The sequence below is a fragment of the Amblyomma americanum genome, chromosome 1 (assembly GCF_052857255.1).
Source record: "Amblyomma americanum isolate KBUSLIRL-KWMA chromosome 1, ASM5285725v1, whole genome shotgun sequence".
NCBI lineage: Eukaryota > Metazoa > Arthropoda > Arachnida > Ixodida > Ixodidae > Amblyomma > Amblyomma americanum.
In genome coordinates, this window is record NC_135497.1 from 373,234,792 (window position 1) to 373,249,066 (window position 14,275).

General features: G+C 43.0%; 1 long non-coding RNA gene across 1 annotated transcript; it reads left to right on the plus strand.

The window, feature by feature from the left end:
• The first annotated feature begins 3,683 nt into the window (after positions 1 to 3,683).
• On the plus strand, positions 3,684 to 8,162 carry LOC144101228 (uncharacterized). The gene is made up of 4 exons (XR_013307963.1): positions 3,684 to 3,844; positions 4,252 to 4,322; positions 7,876 to 7,982; positions 8,112 to 8,162. It is a non-coding gene; the product is annotated as an uncharacterized LOC144101228 (long non-coding RNA).
• Positions 8,163 to 14,275: the final 6,113 nt, after the last annotated feature.

A 14,275-nucleotide genomic window follows, 5' to 3' on the forward strand; every position in this document is an offset into this window, starting at 1 on the left:
CTGCAGAGAAAAATATCGTTTGACGAAAGACTACGAAAAATGGAGGATAAGAGGTGGGCAGCCAAAGTCTTCAGGCACTTGTATAGTTATGGTGATGTGTTTTTATGGGGCAAGGGCAGCTTTGGCCAAAGGGCGCCATGACACAAGGTAGTTTTCATTTCACAGGGTACACTGTAAAAAAATTCCGTACCTATAACGTAGAATATGTACGTTTGAAATTCAGAACCACTTCTGCTTTCAATGAAACGTAGGGAATGACCGTATATTCAGTCCAGTATTGAAGGAAACGTCCGTGTTCCTCTGTAGTCGTTGCAGGGAAAAATACTAAACATTCAATTTAAGGGATCAAAACTTGACACGACAGGACGGTTGACCCCATCGACTATGTGTTGCACCAACCGCACTAATAACTTGCTTAAAGGCAGCAAAAACAGAAGATGCCTATGATGTGACGCCACTTTTACACGATGAACTGCTGGCCCGCGGACTATAGGCAACACATGACGTCCGATTTTTTATTTGTCTGGTTTACTCTTAGCCAACAATGTCCGCAAACTAGCATGGCGAACGACCGTGAGCATGTCTAATGTGATTAACACAATGAAGAGGCGAGGAAGGGTGATAACGCATTACGTTGCTTCAAGGTTGAGTGATTGGTACAAATTGTGAGCAACGTTAAATAACAAAGGCCTTAATTTGCTATAATGTTAAAAGCTGACTTGATGAAAATATTTTTCGCTACATTGCTAGCCACATGATAGAGTAACATTTAATAAAAATGTTACTGCAACATTTGCTTTCTGTGAGAAATGCTGCGTAATGAGGTCAACTGTTAGAAAACATTTAGACACAGACAATGGGTGGACAACTTCTCCAAAGTGAAACTGAACACCAGCTGAAAGTACATTGCAAACATGATGAAAGTGCACAAGTTGAAAGCCGAATTTCCATCTGCCATTTGGTAAGGAAATAAACAACTGAGTAAACCAAAAGCATGGGCAAACAAATCTGTGAATGCAGTGCAATGTAGCAGTTACATCTTTGCTACACAACCATTAATCAAAAACACCAACTCCTTCATGGATAACAAAAGCACCGACACAACAACATATTGCTCAATGCAATGTTTAATTTAGTAGGTACCTATTGCCGCCCATTCATGCCTGCTCTTCCTGCAGATAAATGAAACGCCACCAAAAAGCAGCGAGCAGCCATAATTGCTGCAGTGACAAGGAGGATGTACACCATCGATGCTGTTCCCCCATCCTGAGTAGGAAATAATAGCAGTTTTTTCTGGAAATACTCTGAAAGCACGAATTTTCTATCCATCGTTTACTTAGCTTGCACTGACACGACCCATTGTGTACTCGGTACCTTTGACAAACAAGGGGCCAGCCGATAGGCACACAAGACTGTAGAACCTTGCTAACTTGCAAAAATCAATGCACAGAAAGAAAAAGCTGACAAAAAATGAGGAATTCCTTATTTGCACTTTTTGTACAATACTAAGAATGTGGCTAAGATATGGCATGAACATTGTTTTTTTCTGTTCACTTACAAACTTTCCAGCTTGTGCTAGCATATTACTCTGATGTAAATAATGAAGCATGCCAGCACTGTACAATATGCTGTAACACTTATGAAATACTCCCCTTCAAGGCTACCGCATGCCTCTTACATGCGGTAAAGTTTAAATCTGCCAAACTAGCTAGTCTGCAAGATGAGACGCCAAGCCTCTGACATCTGGCGATGTGTACCTCCCATGTAATTAGAGTGATTGGAGATGCTCCTTTTTGATGGCATTTCAGTTGCTGGGTGTGGAAGGACCAGATATGAAGGGCAACAACTAGACACCAACTTTTTAAGCAACATCACAATAAGCAATGTGCCTTAGCTTTCCTTCTGTCCAAAAAGGAGTTTCATTTTCTATGTTCTGTGTTCACATAACTGCTTGCATGAGCACATTTTGGCTTGCTGGGAGGTGCTTTCCTCTGTTAAACTACAGTTTTAACTCTCGCCTCAGTCTTCTGCGCCCTCTTAATTTTTTGCTAGCGTTCACCTTAAGTCGCGTACAAACTCACGCAGATCTCCACTTTTATACGTTTCCAGCTGTCACATCTTCTCTGCCTTCGTCATGTCCACCACTGCATCCAATGCCTTCAAGTTTGCTGCGTATAATCATTTTAATTAATCTGCCTACACATGTATTTATGTTAGTCGCTCTCCTCTCTTCGATGCCAATTGGCCCTGAGAGTAAATAAGTGAAATGGTAGTCTAATCTAGGTCTGAGCAATCACGCATTATGTTGAGTTTATTTTACCACGTTGGCCAGTAGAGAGTGGAAGGAAAAAAAGCTGCTAAGTGGAGCTCGACATGCCTCTCGACCCCTACACTGGAAAGCAGCAGACACCAAGGCATACGTAATCACTAACGACAACAGAACATGACAAGTGTGAAGTAATTCAGTAACGTTCGTCGCATTTACCACAGTGCATACTCGCTGCTCAGTAATTTATTAGCTCATTAGACATTCTTCAAAGAGAGTGTACAATTATGTGTTTTGTTTGAACATGGCACCACAGTACAATGACAATCATTAACCTTGTGCCAACACAACATAAAATAAACTTCTGCCCAGTAAATGCATTGCTTACAGTGCCACCACGGCACCTGTTTAGAAAATAAGCTCAAAATATTAGTGACATTAAATTTGAGCAAACGGTAATTCCCCCACCCCCTCCCTAAAAAAATGAAAAAGGGTGCTCTTCCGACGGTACGTTTGTACGCTGTAATATTTGCGAGTCCAACTACGTGTGAAATTCAGATATAAATAATTAACGCCAAAGCATTCGGTTGAATGCGAGGCGCCAGGGCGTGGGCAAACAGTAATCGTCTTCAGGTATCCACTGGTGCCACGCCCTGAGGGCCACTGCTCGGCGAATACCATTCATGGCCACGTTCACATTCAACAAGCTTGTCACAAACATCACACAGGTGATGATGCAGCAGCAGTTCATCATTGCTGTTGGCCAGTGCTGAATTTTTTGGCGTGGTAAACGGAATCATCCACCGAAACGCGCGTCGACTGTTACTCGCCAGATTCTTGCAGTCCCACGAGGGAGAGCAGCTTTTCCGTCGGCTTCAAGTCTCCTCTTTCGTGCAGGGCCACTGGCATTGTAACGCACATTCTGCATGATCGTTTTACTACGCACCGATGCCGCACGGGACAGCGAGCTGTTGTATGTACACTCCAATGCAGCGTTCCGGCCACACACATACTAAAGACACACAACGCGTAGGACGCACGCAGCGAACACGGAAGAACAAAAACCCATTCCATAGCGCCTGTTCATTCAACTCCACACTGCGCTAACTGCGCACATGTTTCCGACTGCGGGCTCGGCTAGCGCTTCGACTTCGCCATGGCTAGCCATGGCCAAGCTGCGCTGCCGCTGGTGGTAATAACGTTCATACAACGAAAAGAAAAAACAATATATCAAACGATTCAGGTTGTCAGCTAAAAAAGCTACCATAAAATTAAATACATCTTATATGTTTTTGCCGTTGTGCGCCTTTGCGACATCAGCGACGTGAGCTTGAGCGCGAATACGCGAATGGCGCTACGAATTTCCCGTGTATCTCCGTAAATTGCAAATGGCGTGGCTGCGCCGCTAACTTTTAGACATGCTTGCATAGGTAGTCGGTGCGAACAGTTGGAAGTTCAATCGACTGGAATTGCTCAAGGAAAGTCAGCGGCACTGCATTTTTATTGTTTCTGTGCATTGCGAGTGACTTTGGCGGCAGCCACTCGGCAACGTCTCCGGTTTGGCGAACTTGTGAGAAGGTGAGCCTTTTGTTCTCAAATTTTGAAAGCGGTTTTTTGTTTGTATTGTAACCCTGTGTCTCGTCGCATGTTATGTTCACGATAACATCAGTACAACGTGCATGCGCTTTCTGTCTCTATTTAGAGTAATATTGGTCGATCAGCGTAAACTTTTGGATTCAATTAAGCACGAACTGTCCATGTTGGTACTGCGTGTCGAATGTGTTTTGAGATGATTCTGAGCGGGAGATGGTGTTCTGATAATTTGTGTACCACCAGATATAGTCTAGAGATTTGAAACCATTTATAACACTGAAACAAAGTTGGAAAACTGTTTTGTGTTCATGCATCTGCTGTCCTTAAATTTGACTTTTCGGCAATCATTCGCATGGCTCCTTTGGATCTGGAAAATTGACTACTGTTGCTAGGGGTGCCTGGTAGCAGAGCTCCTGGGGACGCCCAGTGGGTCATTTGTTTGTCCAAGTGCCCAGTACCAAAGGTACCATTCCTGACATTTTTTCCCAGTCCGTTAACCTCCTATTCCTTGCAAATAATACAGTATGTAATCAGGTAGTAAAAAAAATTGGTAACTTCTGCATATTTCAGAACAGTTCAGAGAAATGCACATGCAGCATCAGTATTCTCTCGGTAGAATTTCTGAGACCTGGATTTATTTCTTCTAGGACTGTGGCAAGCAGTAGGTCAACTGTACATAAATTTATTTTCCTCTGGTGCAAAGTAAAGAGTGCAAACGTCATAAGACAAGTCTCTAGTCTGTTTCATTCTCACTGCATTTGGCCAAAGCATAATATGAAATGCTGTATGTTTTATGCCCTAGTTTCCTTTACTTTGAGCAGTAGATATTGACAGTGAATAGCAAGGCAACTCCACTCGCTGACGGTTTTGCCTTCGGCAGCAAAACAGGGAATACCTTACCCCATGTGTTATCTCGACAGACTCCAAACTGCGATGGACAGCTGCGTCCACAGCTGCTATCACCTCCCAAGTGCATGCGCTCGTAAGACACATAATAACTCTGGATTGCCATTAACATAGCCTTGCTCATTGCAGTTGCCGATAAACACCTCATAAGTGGTACTATTATGCACTCTTTTCTTTGGCACTATGTATGATCTTCTGTTCTCGCACTTTCTAGAAATAATGCATGCAGTTTTGAAGTGCGAAAAGGGAATTTACGTGTAACTATATTGTCATGTCAGTATGTTACAGCCAAATTGTACATTGATGTCAGTGCTGGTGGTTTCTTTTCATTATTTTAGGAGAATGTTATAATTTTACCTATAGCAAATAATAGCCCTCACTAATTAGCTGATTTTGTCATGTCCAGTATTTTGATATGCTAAGCCACCAAAGCATGATTCAGAATGTTGTCAGAGCTAAAGGCACTGAGTCTTTCGTGTCAGTAAAAAATGTGTTTTATACCCCTGTCACATGGCATTCCTCGAAGGCCTTTCCAGCAAAGGCACCATTTTTCACCAAAGGAGCGAAAGCTTAAAGGAGCAGCGATGCAGCTACACGGTGCAGCCCAAAGGTGAAAGTCGTTCAGGCTTAACACCCGCTGCTATACTCGAGGTGGCTGAAGTGAGTGTTCTAAAATTATAGCGGTGTATTCTGTTCATTCGTTGAGCTTTGACAATTTTTTTATTCTGATTGCTTCCTTAAAAGTACTGCAACAGCTACTCTCATCAGCAGGTGCAGGTTTTGTACGTGTATTGCCTTGGCCACCATGGGCGCTCGGTGTTGCCGCAACACTTTCACTGTCTTGAAATTTGAACATAAAACATAAACACCCGTACAAAAACCAAAGCCAGACGCACCTTTCGTATTTGAAAAAAATGTTTTCAAACATTATTAGCTTATCTATTTTTTATTGCTTTTACTTTTTGACTTTGGATGGTACTGCGATCACAGCTTCTCGAATGCCGCATCTTCGGGCTCCGAAGGTCTCGGTTGAGCGCCTTCGCCTCCAAGGCCCTTAGCGACAAAGGCGCAACATTTGTACCGGGTAGCTGCACTCCTTACGCCTTTGGATATGGTTCTCAAAGGCCTTTGCGGTGCCCGTGTGACAGGGGTATTAGTGTGATATGGCTGCTTGAACACCTGTCCCTGGTATCTCACAAACTGAATAAGGAAGGGAAAAGCCTCAGGGTGCTTGCCGACGTTTCGACAAGAGGACTTGTCTTTGTCTGGCAAAGTGTTCATCATTGGTGGGGTTTAAATAAGGTTTTCACTTCGAGGCGAAAGGCCTGTTGTGTGGGACGAGGGTGCGATATGCGAAGGGCGTTACGATGGAGAGCGTGAACCTTGACCAGGCATGATAGCTGCTAAAGAAGATTAACCGGTTGACCTGCAAAACTGTGAAAACAAAAAAGCCCAATTCAGTAGAAACGAATCTCGGGGTATGGAGTGTGGATAGTGGGCTTGAATGGCTTTATGTCCAGCCGCAACAGGTGGCTTGGTATGGCTGGCTGCCTTTTCCTGAAAAACTAGGATAAAGGAATTAAGCACCATGGCAGAATAAAATATCAGGGGGGGGGCAAAATAATTTGAAGGAAAAAGAGAAAATGAGGGCAGGTTCGGAGAAAAGGCAAAAAGAAGAGGGAGGGGGAGGAGTATGGAAGCCAAGGTTCCGAGAAGTGATGTCAGGAGGTGCAGGGCATAAGGTTAAAGTATAACGATAAATTAAAGAAAGCAGGAAAGGAGGGGGAAATTATGGGTTGGGAAACCTCTGACCATGTGCAAGGCCTTTTCAAATAATTGTGCCAATTCCGGAATGTACAGAGCTGGCCACATTTAGTGCAAACATGTGAGCGCATGGCCGCACTCTTTAGAGGTCCACTGTGTGCGGGGCAGCCACTCATCGCTGCAAAATGGCGCAAGAGGAGATGCACCTGGATGTGGTGCTTCGTGTCATGTTACACTTCGATATGTGGCAATGTCAGACACAGTGGCCCAAAGAGCACAGCCATGTGCTCGCGTGTTCGCACTAAGAGTGGACAACCCTGTACTTGATTCTAAGTTTCCTCTGTATATGTTGACCCCAGACGAAAACAAGTTGTCTTGTCGAAACGGCAAGCACCCTGAGATTTTTCCTTCCCTTGTTCACTTTTTGAGTGTCAAGAAACCATCTGCCTACTCTTTCTGTACCATGCACTCCACATCTTGTACGGTTATCTTTGTATGTATACACCAGTGATAAATCATGAAGGAAATCAAGGGATTTGTATTTGTATTGCTTAACACTTACTTTAAACCTATATCATGAGGGTATAGTTGAAAATGTGCTACGGGGGCTTGGTTGTGTGTCGTGACTGGTTTCTCTTTATCAGGGCTACTTGACAGCCACCATGAAACGCAGGCTTTTGAAAAGTCGTTCCTCAAATAAAAGAGAGTTTCCACTGTTACAATGGAAATGTTATTTGCTAAAAACTTCAATAATTGCAGTTCAGGGATTGATATTTTTCAAATAACTAACCTGAAGTTCAAAACCTGCAGAAGGAACTATGTAACTTCTTTCCTGCCTTAAAAACCCAGTACTTATTTGCCAGTTTCAGCAAGCAGAGGTCTGTTTCATGGCACATACTTTCCACTACCTTGCATGAAAATTGTGCAGTACAGGCCCACCATAAAACTAGCGGCATAGTATACTGCTTGTATGCAACTACTTTGGCGTTAGAGCATGCATAGCATGGTCTTAAAGTTATTCTTTTCAGTTGCAACTGGTTCATAAAAGGCCTATTCTGGCAAAAGGCATTTAGCAAAATTATCTTCCTCTGAATGCTTCTAAGGATAACTTTAGTTCATTCCGGAAAATATATATTGACAATATCTCTTAAAGGCATGATTGTCCATATTAGCTCTTGTTACCTCACAGTATTTAGTTTTGTGCCTCCAGCATCACTGACTTGCATCATATGTTAAATAGAGTAGTAAAAAGCTCGCTGTTAGTTTAAACCACAACTCATGATGGGTCTGTGCACTTTTTGTTGTGTTACATGAAATATACTTATGTATGAAACAATTTCTTTCAGCTGCACCTCACATGATTCAAATTCCACCAGAAGAAAGGCTGCAACACAACATTGCTCACTACCTGTTGCTTTCCCAGCACATAACATGCCATAACAGCACATAGCAGGTAAAATGTGAACAAAAACAGTGCATGTATATGTTCCACACATGCATTTTGTGTACTACCAACACTATGATATGATTAACTATGTCATGTAAGAGAGAGCACACAAATCATTTTTTGTATATATTGCAGCATGGTTATTTCAAGTTTTAAACTGGCCATTGAAACGACCCAATGTATCACCGCTGGTTACCCGGTGGCACTGGGGATCGAACTCCGCACCTCCTGCTTGCGAGGCAGATGCTCGGACCACTAGGCCACTCCTGGCTGGCCCCAGCCTGATTGTGCCGGTCACCGCAAAACTGTCTCAGCTTCTTAAACAATTTATCATATGCTCTTGCAGTAACAAGGTTTGGAAATCCTGCGTTCGTTAACCTTAAAATCTGCTCTTGGAAACTAGTCGTCATGCTGTGAAAGCATAATTTCATCAATTCTGAGCCCGCGCTAGAAAGTGCAACGCTATCTTTCACTAACTTGGAATGGTCGACATGTAGCCAGGTAGCAGCTTAACACTCGCCAGCACACATGAAGTGTGCTGAACATCAAGGTAAGGTCCAGAAACCACAGCTCTTTTTCTTGGGACATTTGCTCCAAGGTAAACCTGAGATAAAGGCCTTGCTCCTTAAGCAACTTGAGAAGATGTACAGGTCCCGAACTATCACAACCTTTATAAAAGACCAGAAAATCATCGACCTTAGCAAAAGATTTTTCCCCAGCCCATGCACATTCTGGACAATTATTCTATCCACCCTACTCAAGAAAATATTGCTTAGCACAAGGTCAACCTTTGAACCACTACATATTCGAGACTTTAGAACACATACCGCACTGCGCTACTCTACAAACATGCTCTTCAAGTAAATGCTATTCAATAACATGCTCTTCAGATAAATTTCAGAGAAGGATTCATGCAAAATTATCTCTGGTTATTTGCAAAAGCATCTGTCTACTTCGCATCTTGAAGATCCATTTCTTGCACTCAATTCGCAGTGTGGTTGAGTATCTTAAGAATGACAATCCAGCGGATTCTTGTGATTAGTGTCGATGTAGAACTATTTTATTCTATCCCGTATGAAGATCTTGTGAAAAGCTTATGAATGTGTATATCGGAGCACAACGATGAGCTCGTGTTTAGGAACGGGTGTGTAACATGTCGTTTTTGGCACTTGCCTCCTTTTATTTGAAGTGAAGAGCATGTTTGTGGAGTATGGCAGTGCGGCATATGTTCAAAAGTCTGCTAAATGTATCGATTCGAAGGTTGCCCCTGTGCTAAGCAATATTCTCTTAAGCAGGGTGGAAGGAATGATTGCCAAGAAATTGCATGGGCTGGGGGAAATCTTTCGCTACGTCTATGATTTTCTGGTCTTTTACAAAGGTTGTGATAGTGTGGGACCTGTACATATTGTGAACTTGTTTAAGGAGCAAGGCCTTTGTCTTAAGTTTACCTTGGAGAAAATGTCCCAACAAAAAGAGCTGTGGTTTCTGAACCTTACCTTGATGTTCTGCACATGCCATGTGTGCTAGCGATATTCACCCAGGCGTGTTAAGCAGCTACTTGACTGTTGGTCGAACGATTCTAAGCTAGTGAAAGATAGCATTGCGTCGTCAAGTCTAGGCTCGGTATTGGTGAAGCAATGCTTTTACATCGTGACAACTGGTTTCCAAAAGAAGATTTTAAGGCTAATGAAAGCATGATTTCCCAACCATGCTATTGCAGAAGCGTGCGATAAATTGTTAAAGCTGAGCATATAAGATTGGGCAAGTTGGTCTGACATGCTAAAGATAAGAATGGCGCAGCATCAAGTAACGAGGACAACAGGAGAGCACACCCACGCACAAGTGCCATCCTTGGAGCGGGTGCAGAATCTAAGAGCGTGTACTTGACATTCAGCGTTGGCAGCCAAGGATCGGGCTCGTTCAATCTTTAGCGTTCAAATCTGTGTTTCCTTGTTTCCTTGACTGTCAACGCTGAATGTCAAGCACGCGCTCTTGGATTTTGTATCTGCTCCAGGGTTGGCACTTGTGCGTGGGTGTGCTGTCCTGCTTTCCTCGTTACTTGATGCTGTGCCATTCTTCCCTTTAGCATGTTAAAAGCTGAAACCCCTTCGCAGAGACTGGCATGATCAGGCTGGGGCCAGCCAGTAAGATGCCAAAAGACTGACTGTGTTACTGTACATACATAGATTGTTGCAAAATTTGAAAACTGTGGCCAGAAAGTACGACGTAAAAATGGTGTGTTCGGCCCCTAATAAGTTGTCTACGATCTGTAAAATTGTTAATAATTTTGTGAATTTCGTTAGGGAAAAGCACATGTGTCGAGTGAAACGTGGCAACATATATGTGCCTTGCAACCATTGCATGCATTGCATACCATTATCATGTGGTTGGGTTTATGTTGGTGAAACTGAAATGTGTATCAATGTAAGACTACAGGAGCATGAGAGGTATTTGGATATTGGTAGGGGTTGTAACTTATCTGCATATTACAAGGGATGTGAAGGCTGCTAGCCATTCCTTTCGGCAACACGCATTTTGGCACTACGTTCACAGCAGATTAACCAGAAAATTATCGAGGCTAGACACATATTATGACTCGGTGACGAATGTGTGAGTGTGCTGCCCATAGCGTTAACATGCAGCGGGTTGGACTGTCTAGATGAGAGGAATGTTAAGGGCAATCTTTTACTTATGTTGTGAAGTAGCTTATGTGTAATTGTGTAGTTTGTGGCGTGTGGCTTTTCTGTATACTCTCTGTTCACTTCAATAAACTTCAGTTGCGAGTCAGTGCCTGTTTTGTTTCTTTTCTCGTCCCTGTCTCGTGCTGATAGATTCATGTACTTGTAGAGTAGATTCACTGAATTGTGTACTTGCAGAGGCTTGTGAAAAAACGAGAGGAATTTTCTTTCCTTTATGCGGAATGGAAGGTTGAAATTTTTTTACTTAAATGTTTGCAGCATTAAATTCTATTCGGAAAGGTAAAACCCACTTTATTGTACATTTTGTGTGCAATGGTGCCGGTGGCTGCATGCAACTGAAGACATTCGTCCAGGTTATCTAGCTAGCGTCCTTCTTCCTTGTGCCACATTTTCTGAAATAATATTTTGTCAGATTTATTTCAATCAGAACTTCTAAGAACATATTGGTGATCACATAATGGTGATCACATAATTTGGTGATCACATATGACATAATTCAAAGCGTGATCATTCGTATTTTTTAGTCTGGGGCAGTACAATGAGAAGTACATAGTATATAGTAAAATTAAATATGACCACTCTAACATAAACAAAACTACTTTTTTTTAAAGGAAAATTTTGCTACCGAAGTGCTGGAGTGACGCATTATGAAGATGTGGCCAGTGTGCTGTATTCATGACGGCACGAGAACTTGCGTACAGTGCTTCAGGTAACTTGTGAGTACCTTGGTGCTGTGCTTCAGCTAATATAGCCAAATTATGTTTTTAATCTAAGAGTGTATCTGAAAACTTAAGCAAAAATTGAGTAGTATTTAGATATTCTTGCACCAGATACCACTGTGAGAAATAGTTATTAATGATGTGTCTCACATGTACCCTTGTCTGCTGAATATAGTAAGCATGGCTACAACAAAATGGCCACTGGGCTGCTCCACGACGCGTGGAGCAGCCCAGTGTAGCACATTCAGGCTTCATGGAGTGGAGAATGAAGGCAGTAAATAATTTAAGAGTAGAAAACACAGCACAAACCACAGGACCAGGAAACTGACAGAACACACCGACCCTGATGACACTCTTTGCATGAAGGGTGTTATAAAGTTGCCTGTCATGTAGTGCAAGATGGAGGTCGCACAGGACGGGTGTTAAATATGAGTTGATGCAGACACCTGTCATTACGTAGTACTCACTGTAGAACTCGAGCAAGAAGCAAAGGTAACAGCTGAGCATGGCCTCTCTTGTGCTTTCCTCCGCAAGCAATCTGGAATTGCACTTAGAAATCTTTTATGCTTTCTCTTGACATATACATGATTGCTGCATGTGGCGAGGAAAAGTACATACCCTTGATGTCAAGTGACAGTGAACTCACAGGGTTGGTAACAGCTCACTGAGGTGTTGTGATATATCTACAGGGCACCTCATGAGAACAAAGAGCCCTTGAAGGAATTCTCTCAAAGTTTGTTGCCACATGGACCTCTTCGTAATCAATGACTCTAAAAGGCAAGCCTTCCTTTAGTGTCACAAAAAAGGCCTAAGACATGGGTCTTTTTGCTTCTCCATTAGTGCCAAAATGTTTGCTAGCGAGATCTTTCGCAGATATATAATTATTTCACAAAATGTCAAGAAGGAGACTGAAGCTGCACCAAGCAGTACCAGTAAAAAACTTATCACAGCTGTTCAAAAAGCAGAAACACTCATGCCTTCATCCTTCTTTTGCATCAGACACATGAGGACACTTCGTCTTTCTGGGTCATCATTTTGAAAAGGTTCACATGGCAACGGCCTTTGGTTAAATTTCTGCCAAGAGCCCTTTTTTGAAACTTGAGCATCCGTTCCTTGTGAGGCACACTGCAGAGATATTGGAATACCTTAGTGAGCTGCTTCCGGTACGTGTGACTGCATTTTCACTGACATCAGATATTAGTACATTTTCTTGCACATGCTGAGATAATGGAAGCTATGAGTGAAAACATGCGGTTTTGGGGAAGTGTGCTTCCTGGGGCTGTATTCCAAGTTTGTGTCATAATAAAAAGCGTCATAATCTGCCGCAACGGGCATGCCCGGGAACTGGATATAAACTGAGTGCGGGACTTTCGCTTCGTCTTGTCTTGCCTATAACAAATTGGATGGACGATAAATTCGGCAAGCGTCTCCCACCTTTTTCAGATGTTACCAATGTTCCTTGCTCGCTAAGTTGTGCATTTAGTACTATGTACAGAAAGGCACCTGCATTGAATTGCATCTGGCCCCCATCCTGAGCTACTTTCTCTTTGCACAAAATAAGCAACTGTAAAGACTTTCATGCGCACAGTGCCGCCCGGGAAAGCGCATTTTGTCTGCTTCTTTCTGGACCTGTGGTTTTTACTGTTTACTGTTATGAGAAATGAATTTTGGGCAATAAATTATAACGGGTTGGTTCTCGGTGAATGGCTTTTGAAAGCTTCTACGAAAGCCGATTGTCCAATAGCGGATGGTTGAAATGTATTTGTGAAATTTATATTTGGCGTTGTGTGACCACTAAATGAGGATTCTTTTATGCTTTTCAGATGGATCCGACAGCAATGTGCAGATGTACAATGTGTGTAGTTTGCCATGAAAATAAAACGTATGTACTTGTACTCACCCAAACACTTACCACTCTTTCATTCTAAGCTGCATTCTTTGTACGTATGCACTACATAATATGCGTAAAGGAAAGCCTTGTACATAATACTTATTTCTTCGGCACCTGGACGGCTATATCTGCAGTGAACATTGCGGGCAGAAGCTATACGAAGACGCATGTTCATGTACTACAGAAAGTACATAATTACAATACAGATAATTTCCGCTCTAAATAAAATGACTTCCGAGTGAACGGAGGACGTATGCATACACATTGCGGAAACTTCAGTAAGAACAAAACATAAGCATTCGTTGTGAAAAAACGATTTCGGTCTCGTGCATAGCATGGCGTAACTTTCCGTTACCAAGAATGTGACAGTCGTCATACGGAGTCTCTGTTTCTGACATTTAGTCCGTACCTCATATTGCGGAAAACCCTCCGGCAACGCATTACCAGCGGGTTTCTCTGTACTGCGGAGCATTTTTTTTTACAGTGTAGGGTCGAAGACCCATTTACCAAGCATTTCACCCTAAGAAGCCGAGCACCAGGCAGGGGAAAGCTTGTATGCATTGTATCACCGGTGGGTACCCGGCGGCACTGGGGATCGAACCCCGCACCTCCCGCATGCGAGGCGGATGCTCAAACCACTAGGCCCCCGCTGTGGTTCAGGTATTTGTATAGTAAAAACGCGGACACACAATGGAGGAGGAAAAGGCCTGGAAGGCTTACGACAGGCTACACAGGCAACAACTTCAGGGCAATAACGAACGTCGAAAAGACGGTTCATGAAACCGAGACTGATAAGTGGAGGCAAAAAACGGTTGGGCGGTTTAGCATTGCTAACCACGAAATATTGTGCGAAAGCGCCGTTTTTTTTTGCAGATGGACACCACCGCCACGTTCCTGAAAGCGCGATTGAGGTGTCCACTGACCCAGGGAGCCAGTTATGCGCGTCTTCACCTTTTTCATCGTCAATGCCAATTTACCCAATGGACGCCG